The sequence below is a fragment of the Clarias gariepinus genome, chromosome 7 (genome assembly GCF_024256425.1).
Source record: "Clarias gariepinus isolate MV-2021 ecotype Netherlands chromosome 7, CGAR_prim_01v2, whole genome shotgun sequence".
Lineage (NCBI taxonomy): Eukaryota > Metazoa > Chordata > Actinopteri > Siluriformes > Clariidae > Clarias > Clarias gariepinus.
The window spans coordinates 10959378-10980555 of record NC_071106.1 but is presented as its reverse complement, the minus strand read 5'-3'; the positions used below and the strand labels follow the sequence as shown (position 1 = coordinate 10980555).

The window sequence follows — 21178 nt, the reverse complement described above, 5'->3', positions numbered from 1 at the left end:
AAAGCTATCATGGCAATTACAGTAACAAAAAGCCAAAACAATTTTAAGGTTTTTAGGTGTACCTGCCCTTAGGAATAACATGTAAAAGACTTCAAGATTTCAATGTGCTTGCTTAATTGCAGTTATTACACACATACAAAAATAAGTTAGATATAAGAGGGCATGTAAAGAGATAGATACTGTAGATAGAGAGAGAGAAAGAGAGCTAGAAAGAGGGGATAAATAAAGGAGAATGATAGAAAGAAAAATAGGTTGAGTGGAGAATATTAGTTACGAATATATGAAGAGATGGTGGAAAAAACAAAATCAAAGGAGAGAGGTCATTGGGCTAGTAAAACTGAATTTCTTCTGGTTGTAGCAGGAGACATAGTGGGTCTGGGCAATGTTTGGAGATTTCCCTACCTCTGCTACAGAAATGGAGGAGGTAAGTTGCTCAGGATAGGCATCTCTACCAAATGCAAAACTATAAGTAAAAATACTAAATTAGATATCCGTATTGTTTTTATTGGGGTATGTTTCCATGTCAGAAAATGCTACACTCAAAAAAATACCTCCATTAAAGCCATTAAATCACATGGAAATTCTTTCCATGATTTAATTAAGTTCATTCAAAGAGTAACTACAATGCAAAAATAATGGAAATCTTTTCTAATTTATATCGAATTTAAGTGAAAATATCAGCAGCAGAGATCTTCAAAATATTGACAGGCCAGCTAATTCAACTTACTACCAGATACAGTAGGTGGATTAAGGTGTTGGTGAATTAAAGACTTTGCTGGACACTGGCCAGCCATGAAGAGCCCTGGTCAACAGAATTCTGTAAAGGAAGAATGCATAAGACAAACGGGATAAAACGGAGACTAATAAAAACCCTGTTTTACACCAGCAGCGACTTACAAATGAGGTACAAAATATAAATCATCTACCAAATATAAAACACCACAAATAAGTATTAATTATAGAAAAACACCAACAGAAACGTTTTGTACTTTATAACTGTACGTTATGACTTATAAATATGACAGACAGATACGGTTGGTCCGGAAACTCTTGAAGTCAGAGGACAGAGGACACTTTTCAGTCACTAACTGCTGTAAAAAATATATAGAGATAGATATTCAATTAAAATTCATGATACCCAATTTAGCAAATGAAAAATATTTGTATTTTGTTCCTATTGCTTCATAACTCATGAGAACAGACCGAAACCAGAACCGAACTGCAGATTTATGTACAGTATTTAGAAAGATTGGAAATAATTCCTGCTTACCTTTTCCACATGCCCGCCAAAAGTTTGTCTTTTCAACAGAGAACTGTGTTCTCTTCTCGCGATGTGTTCTCGCGATGTTTGCTTTGATATTTCCGATTTTCATATTATGACAAGATCTCCATAGTTTATCTCAACATAATTGAATCTAATACATGTTAAGTTGTTGAATTTCATTCAAATACAACATAATTTAATCATGTTCATCTTGGAAACATGAAATTATTGTGTACAAAACACATATTACATTTTAGTACATGTAACAGGTAGCCAGGTTCCTTTTTTTGAGTGTATGGTAATTGAAATAGTATTAGAATTTAATTTCTGATTTAGATTTATGTGAACAATTGTGAGTGGTGGATGTGTAAAAGCGCCAGGAGAAATGGTTGTAAAACAGCCCAGTGCAGGCTTAAAAGATGGTAAGATGGCCGTGACACGGAGTGCGGCAGTGCTTGTGTTTCATTATTGGGAAATAAGGAGTTGAGACAGCACAGACTTTTGAGAAGAATCTTTCCTGTTTTAAGGAATAATATTTTTTTAAACAAAATAAATCTAGTCTTTAAAAATACAGTAATAAAGTTAGCATTTTCTTTGCTTGAATACAATATTTTCCTAAAATAAAGCCTCTTAAAAATATTTCTTTAATCAAAGCAAGACTTTTAATTTCAAATTATATTTTACTTTATTTTAAAGTGCAGTATCTAAGGGTCAAGTCAAGTCAAGTAGGCTTTTATTGTCATTCCAACCATATACAGTTCAGTACACAGTAAAATTTAACAACATTCTTCCAGGACCAAGGTGCTACATACATGCAACAACTTTATTTTTATTTTTATTAATGATGAGGTATGAGTTGAGGTAGTGGGAAGAGAAACAGTAAACATTGACATTCCTAAGGTAGCAGCAATGATTTAATTGCAAAGAGCAGTGCAGGTAGGTAGGTATCAACAATTGTGAGATGGTTTTTCATCGATCAGGGTGATTGTGCATGTGTGTGTTTATCAGTTCAGTCCTGATGTTATTTAGTTTGTTGGGTTTTCTTGTGCAGAGAGCTGGTGTTGTGGGACCAGGTGAGGTTCTCCTACAGGTGGACACCCAGGAATTTTGTGCTCTTGACGATCTCCACAGAACACCCGTTCAGGTGTTCGAGCCCAATAGGCTCAACTTCCCAAAAAGGTGCTGAGGGATGATTGTATTGAATGCTGAACTGAAATCTATGTACATCATTCTGTACACAGTCCTTCATGCCAAGTGTCCTTCATGCCAATATAACACCATAAGGTGGTATATTAGCATGCTCTTAGGTGCACAGAATTTTCTATGATTGCCTAGCAAACAAGGGTGTGGTCCCCACAGATGCCTGTCTGTTTTATTGGGGAATATACAGCATTACATTCCAACACTGTATACTGTAAATAGAACTGGTGACATCACCTAGAGGTTTTCTAAATAGAAATCTGAAGCTCAAATGTGGGCGTTCTGTTCATCACCTTTTTGAAACAAGCGTTCTGTGCTCAAGATCTATGCTCTAGTCTGCTGGAAAAAGTGGTCTTGAGCATGGTATGGTGTACCTGGCATGAATTGAATTAAATATGTACTTTGAGCAAACTGTACCTGAACATGAAAGTGGGACACTGTTTAGAACACTGTCATTAGTGCCGCCTGTCTCTTCCAAAATATCCATGTGCGCATAACACATGCCATTCTCATTCTCTTACGACTTTTAGAATAGCCTTAGCTAACTAACTAATAAAAGTAACTAATAAAAATTTTAAATAATAAGTCCCAGGGTTATGCTTTATATCAACACTTATGGCGTGCCTCTAGTTCAATCAAATTGCTTGGTTGAAACTAACTGTTAATACTGTTAATATTACTTCCTTTAAATATGTAAAATGAGGAGACATGCTGGTGACAAATTTGGTGGAAAAATTCTCCACTTGTACCCAGTGTTGCTGCAATCCTCTTAGTTACTGAACATTAATGTATAACCCTTGATGTGCTTTTAATATTTTTGTGTGTTGTCAGGGGTATTCCTGGTGCCCTACCTGGTGCTTGCTGTAACCTGTGGCTTGCCCTTGTTCCTTTTGGAGACAGCTATGGGACAATACACACAGGAGGGGGGCATCACATGTTGGCAGCGTATTTGTCCACTGGCTAAGGGTGACAATGCATCTGATTTTATACTATTGAGCATAGTATACAAACAACAAACAATGACTGTTAAATAAAGGCAACAACACAGGAACACTTAAAAAACATCTTTACACTTAAAAGCAAATATCATACACTGAGTAGATACAATAAAACTATTTCTCACATACTGTAGGTCACAAGGGTTGCATTTCAATGCATTCCCACCTCCTGCACTCATCATTACAGGTTTTCACCAAGTTAAAAAAAAATCTTGTTTTCTAAGGCCACTGTGAAAATAAACAGAGATAATCGTTAAGTACAATTTTGAATATGCTGCAAGGCTTGTTTGTGCACACGCAGTAGTACAGTTCATTTATTTTTATTAAACTTCATAAATTCAAGACATTTTGAGAGCATGAAAAAAAAAAACATTATATTGGAATGGCAATATTGGACATATTTATCCTGTGTGATGTTAAAAAAAAAACTTTGATTTTAAACTACTGGTTTTTTGTCCTGTGTTAGGTGTTGGATATGCCTGTCAACTAATTGAACTTTACAGCTGCATGTGCTACATCATAATACTTGCCTGGGCTCTGCTTTATTTGGTCTTGTCCTTCAAGTTCCAGCTCCCCTGGGCTAGCTGTAATAACATCTGGAACACAGGTATAAATCATATGTATAAGAATCAGTGCCCTAAACCAGTAGTGCATTGAATACTGTATATCCACTAAGTTAAGTTAGGTTGTTTATGTGTCAGATATATGTTACTGCACAGTAACACTACATAGATAGTGAAATTCTTTCTATGCATATCCCTGTTTAACTGGCATCAGAGCACAGGGTTAGCCATGATACAGCACCCCTGGAGTAGATAGAGTTAAGGGCCTTGCTCAAGGGCACAAGAATGGCAACCACTACTGCTCTATTTTCATTTTACTAAACAGTACTTATAAAGCCAGACTAGATTTAGTTCTATGCAAATTAGATGTTCTGTTTAGTTCTAGAAATTGTGTGGTTAGGTGTGTTTTTTTTCTTTATTCAATGTTGGGTATTTTGAAGTGTACTTGACATCATACTTATGAATAATGTTTAATAGACATCATTTACCAACAAAGCGAACCAAAGCCAGAGTAGCATGGTAAAACATTATTGTTTCATAAATCCATATTTCCAAATGTACAGTACTTACTGCCTGTCCCTGTCTGTCTTTCCCAAATGGTGCATTATCTCTTTCTTAGGTAACTGCGTGGCCATTGGAAATAATCTTAACTGGACAAGACAAGCCAACTCAACATCATCAGCCACTGAATTTTGGGAGTAAGTGGTATAAACCAGTACAACTAGATCCATAAATACTTGGGCGGTGATACCATGTAATTAAGATGTGTTTTAAATTGAACACTTGCCGCTCTATTTCCTTTTGCTTTATTTTTTATGTGTACTTAATTCTTTATTTTAATGAATGTCACATAAAAATACAAATTTTACCATTATTTACCAATATTTATGTTCTATTTAACTTAATGGGTAATATAACTGTGAAAAAATGGACAGTAAAAATTTAGTTAGTTGTTAAATTGTTAAAAGTAAATAATAAAAAAGACAATACGAAGACATTTTTTAATGCTTAAGATCAAGAGAATATTTTATTGGACTGATATCCTACACAAAGAAAAGTCTAAGTACTAAGTAAAAAATGTGTTTTGTTAATGTAAGAGAATGCAAATTTATCCTACATGGTGGCAAATGATTGTGTTAAAGTGTTAGCCACCAGTTTACAATGCATTATTCTTAGGCTAATAGACTATTTTGAAAAAATACCAGATTATGAATACATTTTTACTGAGTTTCCCCAGTGATTATCCCAGAATGTTCTTTTTTTATTCATGCCATAGGAATAGAGTGCTTTCTATTTCTTAAAGCATTGAAGATATAGGTAGGGTCAACTGGGAGATTCTCTTGTGCCTTATTGCGATGTGGATCGTTTGCTATTTCTGTATCTGGAAAGGAGTCAGGTCTACAGGCAAGGTATGTTTATATACTTATATTTTGTTCTTAGCTACAAATAACCATACACTTTTATTTACATTAATGGTCATAAAGCAGTCTGATAAAATAATACCTAAAGTTATATTGTATATTCTATATCTTCTGTTCTCAGGTGGTATATTTTACAGCCACACTTCCCTATGTGATGTTGCTGGCATTGCTGGTTCGGGGACTGACTCTGCCTGGAGCCATGCAGGGTGTTAAATTCTACCTCTATCCTGACTTTCAACGGTTGTTGGAGCCTCAGGTGTGCAACTGCACCATATGCAAATAGATACAGTCATGCGCCAAAAATATGTAATTTTTTCTTTAGAAATGATTTTCTTACATCACACATATCACACACACACCGTATTTTCATTTAAAAAGGACTACATAGCAATCTCAATGTAAATTATTTTTCGATTATTTTTTTTTTCTTACATCACACATATCATACATATACAGTAGTACTGTACTTTTGTAGAAAAAAAGTTTATTGTACTCTCAAGACCTGCAAGTTTCCATATAATGAGGCTGTGAAACAAACCCATATTTATTACCTTTCATGACCATGCTTTACAGTTGGTATGGGGTGGGTTTTGGTGATACTCAATGTTTAAATTTTTTTCACTGTACCAGATGACTAGACATCTCCATCTTGATTTCATTAGTAAAAAGGCTTTGTTTTCAGAGATTTTGTGCTTTGTTTAAGTGCCATTTGTAGCCCTACATTGTGCACGTCTAGCACGCCTTGTGCAACGCCTTCTTCTCACTATAGAAAACTGTTTAAACATGCACTTACCCATATTTATAAATAATAACAGTGGCTTTTCTAAAAATGATATTTTTTCTTCACCCATTTATACACCCATTTATATGCCCCAAAACATGAAATTACCAAGAGGTTTGCTTTTATAGTTTTAGTCAAACTTCTTGATAATGAACTAATCTTGTACATAAAATTAGCAACACTATTACTTTCTTAATGATAATGGAAGTAAAAAGGGTGTACTTATTTATAAAAAAAATATTTATAAATATTTTTTAAAAAGTACATATTAAGATTTGGATTTTTGTTGTTGTCATCACCTGAGGTTATAGGTTTGTTCATATACTTTATATTGCATTGGGATGTTTATCTTTGATGCTAGTTTGTTATTAATGATAATGGTCATAATTTACACAATATTTGTGTTTAATCTCTTAAATTTTACTTATCTTGCCATATTGAATGACAATCAAATGTTTTAAATATTCTTGAAACTATAAGGCAAATATCAGGTAATTAAGTTAGGCCAGTTTGGTACTTATTGTCTTTGTTAATGTCCCTGTTGTGTGTTGTGCAGGTATGGATGGAAGCAGCCAGTCAAATAATCTACTCGTACAGTATAGGTGTTGGTGTCCTGACTGTGCTAGGCAGCTATAACCAATACAACAACAACTGCTACAGGTGACCTGAGCATTACACAATTCCTGACATTTTGTTAAAACATGTCTCATAAATGTTTCTATCTAAGGCACCAACTTACTATAAAATCACTGTATTTATACAAATGTATAGCTGGAGGTCAGAACCAATTTTGACTTTGAGCAACCTCACATTTACCCATGAGCAACAGCAAATTCAATTTGTTTTTTATTGGAAGAAAAGGACAACATAATAAAACGAAACAAAACAAATGTAACACGGCCACCAGCGCGAAGGGCAAGTCGGCAGATGACTAGGATTTATAGACAGGCAGAGCAGCAGACCGCCGTGGTTGCTATGTACAGTAATACCGCCATGTTGCTAATCAGAGGAGACGTGCTACCCCAGTCCGGTAGGTTATTTAAACACCTAGAAACCAGCAAACAATGTGCGAGTGTTGCTCTGGTATAGGGGAAAAGAAAAAAAAGTGAAAAAGTGAGAGAAAAAAGTGAAAGAGAAAAAGTAAAAGATAAATGTGAAAAGGATAAAGAAAAGTGGAAATAAAAAGAGAGATGGGGAAACCATCAAAAGTCAGACGGCACGCGCAGACATAAGCGCACCTCTCTTCATAGTAACAGGCACCCCTTCTGAACAGAAGATAGTTAATAAAAACGCGATATAAGCGCTCCTACCTTGCGCTGTTTGGTGCTCACGCGAGCCAATCACTCTTGGCTAAAATAAACACCCCACGTCCCAATGCTCCCCCTCTAAGTCCTGCGTTGGGGCTCCCACACTTATACTACAACATACTTGGTGGCGCCATACATACTGTAAGTGCCCCCTCGTAACAACATAAAAAAAAGAACGTCATAATTAAAGATATTGTCACAGGAAAATAACTGTAATCAGATCATCACACATTCTATCTTTTCTTTTATCTTTTAGTTCTGTCTTAATATGAACCAAGACATTGCACAGTGCTCAATACTTTTGGAGAGTATTGTATATGTGTTAATGTGTTTTAGGGACTGCTTTTGGCTGTGTCTGCTGAACAGTGGCACCAGTTTTATAGCGGGCTTTGCAGTGTTCTCAGTTCTGGGTTTTATGGCTCATGCACAAGGTGTTGCTATAGAGGATGTGGCTAAGTCAGGTATTACCTTTATACCCATGTAATTGCAATATGATATAGTTTTTACAGTGGGGAAAATTATTATTTGATCCGTTGTGGATTCTGTAAGTTTGCCCATTTAGAAATGAAGGTTATAATTTTTTTTTTATCATGGGTTTATTATAAAGGATAGAGATAGAATATCAACAACAACAAAAAAAATCTTTAAAAAAACACATTATATATATGTTATAATTCGAGTTGCATTTTAGTGAGTAAAATATCTGATCCCCCACAAACCAACAATAATTCTGACTCCCACAGACTGGCTATGTGTTTATGTGGTACACAGATTAATTTAATAAGGTGCTCCTCCAACTCATTATGTGTATAAAAGCCACTCGGCCACAGAATCTATCCCTAATCTCTATACCACCATTGCAAGACAAAAGAGCTGTCAAAGGACATCAAGGAGAGAATTGTAGACCTGCACAAGGCTGGAATCAGCTACCAGACCATAAACAAGAAGCTTGGTGAGAGGGGGACAACAGAAGCGATTATTCACAGATAGGAAATGCGAAAAAACATCAATTGCCATCAGTCTGGAGAACTAAACAGGAGGAGCTTGTAAATGATTTTAAAGCACTTGGGACTACAGTCTCCAAACAAATTATTGGCAGCACAATATACTGCCATGGATTAAAATCCTTAAGTCCTGCAAGGTCCCACTTTTCAGGAAAGTACATTTACAAGCCCATCTGAAGTTCCCTTTCAAAGGCTACACTCGATGCTGCGTGAAAACGCTAAGGGAACATCTTTTCATGTTGCCGGTTGTGAAGCATGTGTGTATCAAACACGCCAAATTTTGGCTTATATAACCTTGGTCAGGTGATGTCATCTGCTGAGACGCACCTGCAGGTTATAAATAGGAGTAAATCGGAAACATTCCTCAGATCTTTTGTCTTCAGAACCGCATTGTGCGTGTGTGTCACAAACAAATCAAAAGCAAATTAAAAAGCAAAGAAAAGTGTTTAACTCACCCATATCGATCTCCTGCACGGGAGGGACACATGGAGGGCTATCTCCATACTTTTTGCTTTGAATGTTTGGGTGAAAGTCATGCTCTCCAAGGGCTTCAAGGGCTACACTGTGATCTTCTTCCCATGAAAGTGCTTCGCACGCTCCCCTCCCTCCTTTCTCTCGCTCTCTCTTTCAATCGGGAAGTCTCTCCTTCCACTTCACATGCGCACTCTGGTGCTTTTCGTGATTGTGTAGAAGAGACTCGCTCTCTTGCTTCTGTGGAAATAAAAGTAGCTACCTCAGAACGCTTCTCTAAGGAAGAAAGAGCGTATGAGAAGCTGCTTGAAGGTATAACGCGTGCAGTCGAGCGGCTGCACATTGATTGGCCACAGGAGCAAGCCTTCCCCAAACGTTCAAAATTAGACGACAGATTCCTGTCCGGTGGCCAGGAGATGGAGCCACAACGCTGCTCTCTCCCTTTTTTAAACGACCTCCCAACGAATTAACTCGTTCTTGGAGCAAGCCTTATTCATCCCATATTTTTGTACCCCATATTTTTATGCGAATATCGTTGATGCAAAAGCTTACATGGTGATGCCCCAGATAGAAGAGACGCTCGCGAAGACATCATCCTAACTAAAGAAGCTAACACTTCTCTCTAAGCCGTGTAGAACTTCTTCTACCCTGGTAAAAAAGGCTTTCCAAGCAGCAGGTCAGGCCGGCGCTTCTTTGCACATCATGACAGTCTTGCAGGCGTACCAGGCCGATCTGCTAAAGGATTTGAGCACGAGCGGCACTGTGAATGATATAGCATTCACAGAATTACTCCGGGCGACTGACTTGTCCCTTCGCGCGACCAAGCAGACGGCCCATGCTATCGGCTGTTCTATGGCTTCCCTGGTGTCTGCAGAGAGGCACCTGTGGTTAAATTTGACAGGCATCAAGGATAAGGATCGAACATTCCTTCTTGATGCCCCTGTCTCACCTTCCGGCCTGTTCGGCGATGCTGTTAATTCCGTCGCCACCAGGTTTCTGGAGGCTAGGCTATATGAACAGGCTTTTGGGAAATCGAGACTGTCGGCCACCCAGTCTTGATCAGATCTGATTCTTGCCAGACAGAAGACGCAGAAGGAAAGCGTCAGCAGCCGGGCACCCCCTTGTAAAGACTGGGATACGGCTCACCGCCCCTCACAAGCCGCCTCAAAGAGGTCAGATTGCCGCACTATCTTCTTTTCGAAGAAGTCATCCTGAAGCTTATGCGCCCAGGACTGTGGGGTTGTTTCGACATCCGGATGTCGTCCTAGCTCATCTCCATTCATTAGGATTGAGATTCAACGCTACGAAAAGCGTTCTTATTCCGGCTCAAAGGACAACATACTTGGGACTCGATCGTTATGCGGGCACAGCTGTCCCCCGCTTGTATCGAATCCATTCTCATCGCCCTGAAAGAAATTAGGCTAGACCAGGGAGTGACTGTACATTACTTTCAAAAATGTTTAGGCCTCATGGCAGCTGCATCCACGGTGATACCTTTGGGTCTTCTGCACATGAGAGCTTTTCAGTTGTGGCTAAGAGCCAGGGGATTTCATGCAAGGGCCAATCCCCAAAGGCAAATAAGGGTTACACGCAAAGGTCTTTGTACCCTTTCTATGTGGTTCAGACCCCGGTTCCTGACTTTGGGTCCCACTCTAGGTCTGTCTTGTCGTCGCAAGATGCTAACGACAGACGCTTTCCTTACCGGCTGGGGTGCGGTCTTGGATGGCCGTCCAGCCCAGGGGAAGTTCTCAAATGGCACATCAATTGCCTCAAAATGATGGCTCTATTTTTGGCCCTACAGCATTTCCTCCAGCAGTTGAGAGACTACCATGTACTAGTGTGGGTGGACAACACATCGGTATTCTCCTACGTAAATCGCCAAGGCGGACTGCGCTTGCGCCGCTTGAACAAGCTAGCGCACCAAGTTCTGCTTTGGGCACAGGACAAGTTCCTGTCCCTCAGGGCGATTTACATTCCAGGGCACATAAATGTGGGAGCAGAATTACTGTCCAGACAAGCTGTGACACACAGGGAATGTAGTCAGTCAGATCTGGGAAAAATTCTTTACAGCAGAGGTGGACCTCTTTGCCTCTGAAGAGACAGCACAATGTCCCCTCTACTACACTCTGACTCGTCCAGCTTCCCTGGGTCTGGACGCCATGGCCCATATGTGGCCCAAATTATGCCTCTATGTGTTTCCTACGATAGCTCTGCTCCCAGGAGTCCTGGACGAGGGTCCGTCAACAGCGTTTGCACCTCTTATTGATAGCGCCCTGTTGGCCGACCAGAGTGTGATTCTCGGACCTAATATCTCTCCTTGACGGCTCACCATGGGTGATTCCAGTGAGGAGGGATCTTCTCAGGCGCAGGGAACAATATTTCATCCCCGGCCCAAGCTTTGGAACCTTCACGTTTGGCCGGGACCAACTAAGTCAAGCTGGTCTTTCAGCCAGCATAATTGACAGTATACTAAATGCTGGGGCTCCCTCCACTAGGAAAGCTTATGCCCTCAAATAGAATGTATTTGAAAGTTGGTAGAACCAGGTAGACCCAGTCCACTGCTGAATTGTTTCAGTGCTGGAGTTTCTGCAAGAGAAGTTGTCCTCGGGCTTGTGCCCTAGTACTCTCAGGACGTACATAGCCGCTATTTCAGCCTGCCACGTTCCGATTGATGGGGTTACTGTGGGAAAGCACCCTTTAGTTGGCCGTTTCATTCGTGGAGCTAAACGGTTGAGGCCACCCACTAGAGCCACTGTCCCTTCATAGGATTTATCTATCATGCTCAAAGGTCTAATTAACACCTCTTTTGAACCACTAGAGTCAGCGCCTGTCAGGTTTCTGACCCTTAAGATGGTTTTTCTAATGGCCATTACCTCTCTGAAGAGGATTGGAGATCTGCACGCCTTGTCAGTCTCCCCATCCTGCCTAGACTTTGCCCCTGGGCTAGTCAGGGCCATTTTGCATTCTCACCAGAACTATCTTCCGAAAGTTCCATTCTCAACCATGCACCCTGTTGTTCTTGAAGCCTTTTGTCCTCCGCCTTTTACAGCTCCGGAGCAGGAGAGACTTCAATTACTGTGTCCAGTACGTGCTCTTCAGATTTACGTCCACCGCACCGGCCAGTGACGTAAGTCAGAGCAGCTTTTTATATGCTATGGGGGCCGCAACTGGGGGCGGCTGCCACTACACAGACCCTGTCACACTGGGTGAGAGATGCTTTTGCCCTCTCCTATGAGGCACGTGGGCTCACTCATTCAACCAGGGGAATTGCCTCATCAATTGCTCTGGCAAGAGGTATTTCCCTGCAGCAAGTGTGTGACGGTTGGTTCTCTCCACACACATTTGTTAGATTTTATAGCCTGGATGTGCCTGCTACTCCGGGCTCACGTGTCCTCGAGTCAGCCTCCCAGAGATAGTTCTGAGACCTCCTCGGCCTTTGTGCGCACATGCTACACAACCTTGGGGTCCAGGCACTTGCAGTGCGGCGGCATTGCTATTCTCATTTCCATAGCATTTTTACACAGCATCTCGTGTAGCCTTTGAAAGGGAATGTCTTGGGTTACTTTGCTGTAACCCTGTTCCCTGAAAGGCGGGAACGAGGTGCTGTGCTTCAATCCCGCCCTGCCTGCGTGACTGGACGTCCCTTCAGACAAAATCGATCTAAGAAATGTTTCCGGTTTACTTTAACCTGCAGGTGCATCTCATCAGATGACGTCACCTGACCGAGGTTATATAAGCCAAAATTAGGCGTGTTTGATTCAAATTCAGTCATACACAGTACGATATGCAGTGAAATGCTTGTACGACCGCCGTTGACCTTAAAAAAAATAATAAAAACTATATATAAGGAATAAATATTAATAAAAAGAAATGAAATACAAAAGAAAATAAATGTAATTAGTAAAATAAACAAACTGTACAAATAAGGGCATGCCCTGATACACACATGCTTCACAACTGGCAACACAAAAAGATGTTTCCATAGCGTTTTCACGCAGCATCTTGTTCCCGCCTTTTCAGGGAACAGAGTTACAGCAAAGTAACCCGAGACGTTTGCCAATAAACAGAGAAAAAGTAGGAGAAGGTGCTGTGGTCAGATGGGACCAAAACTGAGATTTTTGGAGAAACACCATCCCTACAGTCAAGCACGAAGACGAAAACATCAGGCTTTGGGGCTGTTTCTTTGCTAATGTCACAGGCTGACTTTGCTGCATTGAGCGGCCAATGGACGGTGCCATGTATTGTTAAATCTTTCATGAGACCCTTCGGAAGATGCGTCCAAGTTGTGTCTTTAAGCATGACAATGACGAAAATATATCACCAAGACAAAAAAGGAGTGAATTAACAAGTAACATATTGTGGCGTGGGCGGGGCGGCGGCTGACGACCAGCATGCTTTGCGGGAATGTCGGTGTGTTCACCATGATGGGGAAAGGTGTTTGGGTTAGTGACTTCGGCCCTGTTGTGTGTGTGTTGAGGTGTGTAACGTGTGAAATGTGCTCTAGTTCAGGCTGACGCTGAATTAGAGGTAGGCTCCTGAGTGAAGGTGCTGCTCATGCCATATCGGCTGTATGCTAAATAAAGTACTCCCAGCCATTGCATTGGGCAGCAAATAAGCTCACTCGTCTCTCCAGCATACTTCCCGGCGTAAAAACGCTACATTGGTGTCAGAAGTGGGATGGAGAGTAACGGGTTCGAGCGGACAACGGAAGACCTACTGAAAATCCAAGCGGGCCGCCGAGTAGCGGAGCGACTACTCGCGAAGAAGAAGCGTTTTCCCGACGGCGCTAAAGCGAGCACACCACGGCAACCAACGCGGAGCGGCGAGGTGAAAATCCCGGCGCTGGATCTCGGGGCGGAGGCTGGCGCAGCGCAAGCGCCGGAGCAAGAGACAGCTCCGCGCGCCGTTAGCCGGCAAAGCGACCTGCCGCTGCGCGAGGCCGAGCGCGCTGAGCCCATATCGGCGGTACATCACGGCGGAAGAGCCGAGCGACCGCCTGCAGCTCAGTGGCGCTCCGTTCGTGAACCTAGCCGGGGACAGGGCTACCCGTCGCGGCTAGGCAACGAGCCACTTCCCGACGTTTTGCGGCAAAGCCGAGGCACGGGACAGCGTACACCAGCAGCCGCTAGACTAGCGCCAGGAGGACGCGTGGTAAGCCGCGCTGGGCTCTACATCGACTGTGTGCTGGATGGCGTCTTACTGCGGGCGCTCGTGGACACCGGCTCCACTGTTTCGCTGCTGCGCTCTGGATTACTGGGGCAAAGCGAGCGTGTTTGCGGACGGCCTGATCCTGCCTTCAGCATCTGCACCGTTGCTGGGGGCTACGTGAAGGTAAGGGCGTGTCGCACAGTGCGAGTCCAGGTGGGTGGACGAACTTATTCCCACGGGTTCGTTGTGGGGGACGTCGAGGAGGACTGCGTTTTGGGGTTGGATATTTTGGAGAGATGGGGTGCGCTGCTGAATTTGTCCAGCGGAACTCTGCGTGGTAACTTCGGGGTAGCCAGGTTGCTCGGACCCAAACCACAGCCGGACAGGTTAGCAGCACACACCCGGGGGGCGGAACTTCCGGTAGCAGACCGAGCGGGAAATCTGCGTGCTAACACCGGCGCTTTACCTCGCCGGCCGGGCAGCAAAGCGCGTGGCCGGTACTGCGAGCAAGTGGAGCGCCGCCGCGACGTAGAACCCTCGACGCAGGACGTTCCCCCCGTGCAGTCCTCCGGTGGTGATCAGCCGTCCGAGCCAGCATGCAGCCGTCTTACTGCGTCTCCCAGAGCGTCACCCGCAGTCGCTCCGCCGGTCTCGCCGGTCTCACAGCTGAACTTTGAACCGCTCATTGCCAGGCAGAAGGGCCCCACCCAGCGCTCGCGGGCACCGCTGCAAGACTTTCAGGTGGGGGCACCTATGGGGCGAATGGGCGTGGACACTCACAGCCAGGGGCGAGATTTTGCTGCTGGCGAGCAGGTGTGGGTGTGTTCCTCCGGAAGGAGAAGGAGGGGGCTCTCGGCCGGGCGTGTGTCTCACTGGGTGGGCCCCTGTGCGGTAATAGCTCGGCTCTCCGATGTCATCTACCGGGTGCGGTTGGCGGGGCGGGTACGAGTTTTGCTCCACCGGGACCGTCTTGCGCCTTACCAGCCGCACGCCGATGAAACATCGAACTCTGTGGAGGCCGGACCGCCTCAGGACTATGTTCGCGTTCATCCCTCACCTGCCAAAGGACGCCGGCGTTCCCACCGCCAGCGCCGACCGCCTCCACGCCTCCAAAACAAACTTCGTCATGGTGACCAGGGACGGTCACAGCTCGGGTGGGGGCAGTGTGGCGTGGGCGGGGCGGCGGCTGACGACCAGCATGCTTTGCGGGAATGTCGGTGTGTTCACCATGATGGGGAAAGGTGTTTGGGTTAGTGACTTCGGCCCTGTTGTGTGTGTGTTGAGGTGTGTAACGTGTGAAATGTGCTCTAGTTCAGGCTGACGCTGAATTAGAGGTAGGCTCCTGAGTGAAGGTGCTGCTCATGCCATATCGGCTGTATGCTAAATAAAGTACTCCCAGCCATTGCATTGGGCAGCAAATAAGCTCACTCGTCTCTCCAGCATTCTTCCCGGCGTAAAAACGCTACAATATTAAGGTCATGGACTGGCCTTGCCAATCTCCAAACCTAAATCCTTAAAAAAGTATGGAGGAAGCTGAAACTTTGAGACAGGCAAAAAACCTTTCATTTGAAGGCTTTGATTTAAAGATCTATAAAGAATAATGGATCAAAAACCCTGGTGAGATGTTTGCAAACCTGGTAACGCTTTACTTCTGTGCTTGCCATGAAGGATTTCTCCACTAAGTATTAAGTCATGTTTTGGATGGGGATCAAATACTTATTTTCCTAATTTAAATGCAAATTAGTTTATAACTTTTGTACCATCTGCTTTTTTTCTGCATTTTGGTTGATATTTTGTTTCTATCCTATATAATAAACCTATGATAAAAATTGTAGACCCTTTACTTCTTTATAAGTGGGCAAACTTATAACATCTGCAAGCAATAAAATAAATATTTTCTTCACATAGAAAGTTACAATATTAAACTAGAAGAAAAAGAAAAAAAATTATTAATGTTCCTTCAGGTCCTGGACTAGCTTTTGTAGCTTATCCTCAGGCGGTGGCTTTGATGCCCTTTCCACAGCTTTGGGCTGTGTGCTTCTTCATTATGATTATTTTACTTGGTCTAGATACACAGGTACACACACACACACACACACACACACACATGCACAAATGCACACATCTAACATTGTTTCATCATACTGATGCATTCTTCCTGTCATCCAGTTTCTTACGATGGAGGTGATCATTACATCGATGACAGACTTGTTTCCACAAGTGCTGCGTAGAACTAGACGCAGAGAGATTTTCCTGCTCCTCTTCTGCGTTTTCTGTTTCCTCTGCCAATTTATTATGGTCACAGAGGTGAGAACAATGAGAAATATTTGCACATCTGAAGTTAAAGACATAATTTTTAGATGTGTCATTCATTTTAAGCAAATTATTGATACAGGAACACAAACTGTAGCTGTTTCTAAAAAAAAAATGTTATTGAGTTTTGGGTTTTAGGTTTACCACATATTTAATAAAACTCAATCAAGACTACTATTCACACTAGTGTACTGTATATTTACATGGCCACAAACACATTATATATTAGGACAAACGTGGCAGGTGGAGTTATAGTGTTTTGCTAAATTAAAACATAAAATATATCACACTGATATAACTAAAAAGATTTTCTTTGAAAACATTTATACTTTGTAACACTCTTAACAACAAACCTGACAAAATTGATATTCCCTTTTGCTGTTAATAGTATGCATCATATTTGATAATAGTTGATTATATACAGTATGGTATGCAAAAGACTTTGGAGTGTAGAACCCATATTGAATTCTGTTGTGCTTTTTGCTTTATGACAGTTTTTTTTTTGTTGTTTACAGATGAAAACACATTATTTAGGTTCTGGAAAAAAATATTTAAAATAAAAATAAAAAGTAGAAATGAAGAAGAATGTACTTTTTTCCTCACTAACTGTATTTGTGCAAATGTGATTTGATTTGATGTGAATATGACTTCTAGCACTTTTTTTTAATTTTATTTACCTGTAGGGTGGAATGTACGTTTTTCAACTATTTGACTACTATGCCTGTAATGGAGCATGCATCGTTTTCATCTGTGTGTTTCAGTGCTTTGCAGTTGGCTGGGTCTTTGGTGGGTAAAAAAATAAATAAATAAAAAATAATAATATTAATAATAATAATAATTATATATATATATATATATATATATATATATATATATATATATATATATATATATATATATATATACATGATTTTGACTTAAGATCACAGTGACATGCAACTTTAAAATAGCTTTAAGGTAGGTTTTGAGTTATTTTTATTCAGTAGCACTAATTCCATGTTGTGGTCATATTAAGTGCAAAAAGAATGCATTAAAATTTGACAAGCTTGGCATTAGTTTTTAATTTGGTTATAGGTTTCCACTAAATTTTGATTAGGATAATTTTGCTAAAATAACAAATCACATTTGAATCATGGCACATGAGGGGTAAAAACCCTTTTCCCCCCGAATAATTTTCATTTATACAGGTTTCCTACATATGTGAAACTTCTTTTAAATGTCATGTTATTCTGACTATTTTAACCTACAGTAACTTTTTATGTACAGTAACAAAGCACTGGTGGCTCAGCAGTTAGTTTTTTACCTGCCCTGTGATTCTCACCCAATATCCAAACCCCAGCCCCTGCATGCAGTGCTGATTCGAAGCCTGGATAAAATGGGAGGGTTGTGTAAGGAAGGGCATCTAGCATAAAACCTCTGCCAAGTTGCATGCGGATTGGACGGTCCGCTGTGCCGATGCCTTTGACAGGAGCAGCGGAATGACTAAATAAACTCTCTTAGTACAGCGACACTTTTCCTTTATTCTTACTCTTTTCACATTGTGAGACAGAATTAAAAGTTTAAGACCTAAGCCTCTACTGAATAAATTAACAAAAAATAAGCAAAAAAATAAATAAATACATAATTAAGGTCCCATTTTATGGTGTTGATTCTTTAAGGTGCTGGGCGAATGGCTGAGGTCATTGAAGATATGACTGGGTCACTCCCTAACATTATCTTTAGAATTTGCTGGAAATACATAACCCCATTTCTCTTCCTTGTAAGTTTTTGACTCTCTTTGATTTACTCCTAATATCAATTTAAAGAAAATTTTGATATCTGTATTTATCATCTCCTACATTTCAATCCTTGGTATTCCACTAACCATAACTTCGTTCTGTATCCTAAGGTATGTTTTATATATTCATTGGTTGACTATCAGCCTTTGAGGTACAACCGCGTGTACGTGTACCCAGACTGGGCATATGCGCTGGGCTGGTTGTTGGCTCTTTTTTCCATGCTACTGGTTCCTGGATGGGCATTGGGCCGCCTTTGCTTATTAAAAGGAAGCCTCAAACAGGTGAGGACAGACACAGTGGTGGTTTATGACATGATTTTTAAGCTGCATTGTAGGTTTATACACCTTATAAAAATTTTATATTTTTAAGTTTTTAAATACTAATATTTTAATGTTTTTAAATACATACAAACATTTTTATATTTTTAAAACACAACCATAAGAATTAATTAATTAATTTCGTTTTTTTTTTTTCCTTTTTACAGCGCTGGCTTTTCCTGTGCAGTCCAGACAGCAATTTACCAGTGACCAAGAAACAAAGAGCTAGACTGCAGTTACTAACATCAGCAGTTTGATGAAGAAGCTTTAGAGTAAGGTGAATTGTAGAATGAGGGAAACCAGCATATGTGATTTACATTTAGTTAAGTAAGTAACATTCAAGAGGCGTTCAAGTCAGAGAGGGTCTTGTGATAAAATTTTTCAGGATTGTTTAAGAAACAGATTCTTTGGTCAAAGTACAGTAATCAGACTCAAAGCCACAGTAAAACTTTTGAATGGTGGAAACATAAAAAAAAAAGCCATACATCTTGGAATGACAATCCTGGCTGAGGTGGCTCAGAGCCTACTGCAGTTTCTATGACCATTCAAAGAGTGGAACGCCTGATCCTTGAAAATTGACATGTAACTTGTCGCCAATTTGTGGAAGAGATGCTTCTGTCTCTAGGATCTGGGGGGAAATAGGGGGACTAATAAAAATAAGACATTTTAAGAAAGATACATATATACAGTATAAACGAAATTACGGAAAAAATAAATAAGAATAATAGCAAAAAGTAAATAAGATAGATATTTACAAAAAAAAAACAATGTTAAACAATGTAAACAATGGAGCGGCAATGAGTTAGAGCAGCTAGTCTAAGTAACAGCAACACACGTCTTTATAGTAAGAGATTACTATGTCACACAGAGTACAGATTATATGTCACACCTTAGATGACCACAAGAGGGCAACTGATAACAAGAGGTTTAACTTTTAAAGCCAACCAATAATATTCTCGCCATAAAAAATAGTATTATATACATATAATTATTAAACGGTTTTGAATTCTTAGCTCACCCACATTTGAATTAATTGCAAAATCCCTCATATATGCTCACCAGTGACCTCATCACATGAATGTACATTTGTATTAAAGTTCTGGATTTCAACTAATAAATCTGTTACACTTAAACTGTTGTGTTCCTAACAGAATACTCTAATCATTATATGTTGTGTTGCCTAAAATTTTATATTAAGAAACAACATTGCATGGTGGAAAAAAATGTTTATTACAAATATCAGTATTAAAAGATTCTTTAACGGATACTGAATTTTATCTTATTATACAATTGAATAAAAGTAAGGAGCTGCTTGTGGATGTGCATACCCTCTTATCGCATTCATTATAGAATGTTTTTTAACTTTTAGTTTGTTAGAGAGTTCAAAGTCATTATCAATTGACCTGTGAATTTGACCAAAATACACTGTACTATACATATAGTACAGTACCTCTCTGTGTCCAGTGCCCATGTCATCTTACAGGATAGAAAGGCAACTAGAGTGAGTCTTTTTATGTACTGTATGCATAATTATGGATTTTCATATGTGGATATGGCTTTGATAAATTGATACGAAAGTTAAGAATTCCTCACTGCCAGTTCTGTCACTGCCAGGCTGACACTTTTAGGCAGGACCCTTAAACTTCAAATGCTGTATAAAAATAGTTACAAAATAAAAAATATACTGTGTATCTAACTTAACTTAGGCTTATTTTAAAACGGTTCTTGAAGCAATGCACTTAGCTCTGCACCTTGACGAATGATAACATCAAAGAAGATCAAATCCTGTATTTGTCAGATATACAGTAATTTACAGTACAGTGTGTTGAAATTTAGATTGCTTGTAAGTTGGGGTCAAAGTGTAGGGACAGCCCCAAGCCCTGGCTGAGTGATGGCAGCTACAAAGTAAAATCTCTACCTCTTTGCCGTGGAAATGTCAATACTGCTCTGTGGGTATATAAATAAATAAATAAATAAATAAGCACCTAAATCCGGTAGCTGGATTAAAATCCTGTTTCACCAAAAAAGATAAAGCATTAGCATCACTCTCAATGATTCTTGTAATAAAAATAAATACATAACACTTATTATATCTTGTAATATCTATATATCTATATATATCTATATATATATATATATATATATATATATATATATAGATATATATAGGCCTATTCAAACATATTGTATATATCCTGTATATATAACAAAACAAAAAACACTGACAAATGTGTGTTAAGGCTCTGAATTACAGATCGGAAGATCGGCGGTTCGAGCCCCAGCTTCGCCAATTTGCCGCTGTTGAGCAAGGCCCTTAACCCTGTCTGCTCCACGGGCGCCGCAAGATGGCTGACCCTGCGCTCTGACCCCTTTCTGGTGGCTGTTAAACCGCATTTTGTTGCTGTACCTGTACTATCCAATATGTGCTAAATTTAAATTGACATTGCCTGTTTATTTTCCTGTTTATGTTTCTGCTAATATCCCCTTTTCCACTTTATAAAGTTCAATATTATCTTATTAGTGGATATTGTCAATTAAGCATTATAACTAATATTTAAAAATAATGAGTCTAAAATTCTACTTATAGTAATATAAAATTATATAAATCTACTT

At 40.4% G+C, this 21178-nt stretch overlaps 1 pseudogene; it reads left to right on the top strand.

Annotated features, from left to right (window-relative positions):
• The first annotated feature begins 239 nt into the window (after nt 1-239).
• On the top strand, nt 240-19920 carry LOC128527460 (sodium- and chloride-dependent GABA transporter 2-like; annotated as a pseudogene).
• The last annotated feature ends 1258 nt before the right edge of the window (nt 19921-21178 follow it).